The 2,867-nt window shown below is 39.2% G+C and overlaps 1 pseudogene; it reads left to right on the forward strand.

Annotated features, from left to right (window-relative positions):
* The first annotated feature begins 780 nt into the window (after positions 1–780).
* Positions 781–1,688, forward strand: LOC105307650 (annotated as a pseudogene).
* Positions 1,689–2,867: the final 1,179 nt, after the last annotated feature.

Raw genomic sequence — 2,867 nt, forward strand, 5'->3', positions numbered from 1 at the left:
CTTTCCCATGAATTGTTGGTGTTTAGCAGTATTCCTCTGGACATTGCTGAATATCCCAGGGGCAAAATCATCTCTGGGTGAGAACCACTGCCTAGAAGCAACATGCAAAAATTGTAATCAAGGCCTACCAGATATTCTATTAACTTTGTGCACATCACTAACCCCTTCTTCTCTGACCAGGGCCTTTGCACTGGCCATTCCCTCTGCGGGGTACACAGTTGTCCATATAACCTGGCATCTCCCTCCTTTTCATCCTAGAGGTGATATTCAAATGTCATCTGTTTGCAGGTCTTGCCTAAAAACACATAAAAACACACAACGTCCTCATCACTTTCTCCTTTACACCTGCTTTCCTTTTCTTCATACCACCTGTCACCATCTGAAATGTTATATGTTTATTACTTTATTATTTTATTCTACTTTCTTTCCTCATCATTGAATTAAAGGGACGTTTATCCTTCAGCTCTCATTCTTCACAGACTAGACAGTGCCTAAAACATCGTCGACAATTAATATTCTTAAAATGTATGAAGACTTTCTCTTTAACACTGTAAAATACAGTGTCATGCACTCCTAGGAGAAAAAGCAGAATGAGACAAAAAACTCCTGAAGTGAAAAGGCACAAGAAACCCCAAGAGGGAACCACATCCATAAAAAATATTGAAATTAATTTCTTGAATGCAAAATATAAACTCTAGTATAAGAGCTATGTGAGTAATGCAAGTTTATATGAATATTACTCATGTTATTTTCCTCTTTCCTGTAAGTCACCTCTACCACATGGAACCAGGGATACTTACAAGTGTTTCAGAATTTCTTCTTCTGACATTTTCAGAGGAACCAGAACTAGAGCCCCTCATATTTGGGCTCTTCCTCTCCATATACCTGATCATCGTGTTTGGAAACCTGCTCATCATCTTGGCCATCAGCTCAGACTCCCACTTCCACACGCCCATGTACTTCTTCCTCTGCAACCTGTCCTTGGTGGACATCTGTTTCACCTCCACCACTGTCCCAAAGATGCCGGTGAACATCCAAACATAGAGCCAAGTCATAACCTATAAAGGCTGCATCACACAGATGTGTTTTTCATGCTCTTTAGAGTATTGAATGACTTCCTCCTGACTGCAATGGCCTATGACCACTTTGTGGCCATCTGTCACCACTTGCGCTACAAGGTCATCATGAACCTCCAGTTCTGTGGACTGCTGCTTCCGGTGTCCTGGATCATGAGTGCCCTGTATTCCTTGTTGCAAAGCTTAATGGTGATGTGACTATCTATCTGTTTAGTCTTGAAAATCCCCCACGTTTTCTGTGAACTCAATCACATGGTTCAATTTGCTTATTCTCACACCTTTCTTAATAATATAGTGATATATTTCTTAACTGCTCTGTTGGGTAGTGGTCCCCTGGCTGGTATCATTTACTCTTACTCTAAGATAGTCTCCACCATACATGAAATGTCATCGGCTCAGGGGAAATATAAAGCATGTTCTACTTGTGCGTCTCACCTCTCAGTTGTTTTCTTATTTTATTGTACAAGCCTAGGAGTGTACCTTATCTCTGCTGATACCTACAGCTCACAGTCAAGTGCAACAACCTCGGTGATTTACACTGTGGTCACACCCATACTGAATTCCTTCGTCTACAGTCTCAGCAACAAAGACATAAAGGTTGCTCTGAAATGATTTCTTAGGAGGTCAGCTATAAAATAAACAACTACTCTGAGGCTGAAAAAGTGTCCTTTAATCTGTGATACTTTAATCAGATTGTGGTTGTAGAAATTGGTCCTTTTATGTATGCCCAGGAATTTCCATTTGCTTGAGTTCAACTTCTCTGTACAATTTAAGTAACCGCTTTATTCAGCTTTCTCTTCTCTCTTTTACATAGCCTGTTTCTCTCCTTTTTTCCTCATAAATTCACAAAGTTGTTCCAATCTTAATCAGAAAATTTGTAAATTTCTGTTTTTTTAATGGGTTATTTGGATTTCTAAAGAATAATGTCTTCTATTATGACATATATCATTGTAAGTTATGTTTTATTGTTTTACAGATAGAATAGTCATAAGTTGTATTACTCATGTGAAATCACGTCACTTACTGTGAAGCCAGTTTATATAATTTCATTCCAAGAAAATCTGAAACTCTAGTTTCTACTTTGGTGTCCCTCATTCTATTTAATCAGCACCTTAACTGCTCTTCCTGATAATGTAGACTTCATCATCATTCCTTTTAAGTCAGCCTGTTGCTAGTGATGCTATAGGTGAGGAAGGCCTAGGGCCTGGCCTGGGCCCCTACTGCTTGTTACTCAGACCAGAGCCAATGTTGTAGCTGGACCAGATCTTGTGGTCCTTATTATATTTGCAACAAGCATCAGGGAACTATGAAAACACCAGGTTTGTTACTTACAAAGAGTAACTCGAGAAGAGAGAAAGGGAGAGAGAGGGAATGGACTAAGTAGGGGAACTTTGTGCTTATCTACTAGCCTTGCCATACAGATAGCAGTGTGGGTTTTTTTTTTTCTTTGTTTAGTGTTTCATTTTTGAGATGAATGTATTTAAAACAGTTGACTTATAAATCAAAAGTTTAATGTCAGGCATTACACATATCTTATATGTGGTCTCCTGGTTTTATTGCCACATTCAGCTTGGTGTCTAGAATACCTTCAATGGTCACTGGCAAAAATTAATTATCAAATATATATCTCCCAGTGGAGTCTATATGGAAACACACATGAGAAGTTCGGAGACAAACAGAAAATGAGGCATATATGACATTCTGAGCTAAGGATGAGATAAGGCATCTGGGCTTCAGAGGGGAGAAGGTGATGGGCAAGACAGTAAGAGCAGATGTTCAGTTAGAAGATGT

The sequence above is a fragment of the Pteropus vampyrus genome, unplaced genomic scaffold (assembly GCF_000151845.1).
Source record: "Pteropus vampyrus isolate Shadow unplaced genomic scaffold, Pvam_2.0 Scaffold507, whole genome shotgun sequence".
NCBI classification, from domain to species: domain Eukaryota; kingdom Metazoa; phylum Chordata; class Mammalia; order Chiroptera; family Pteropodidae; genus Pteropus; species Pteropus vampyrus.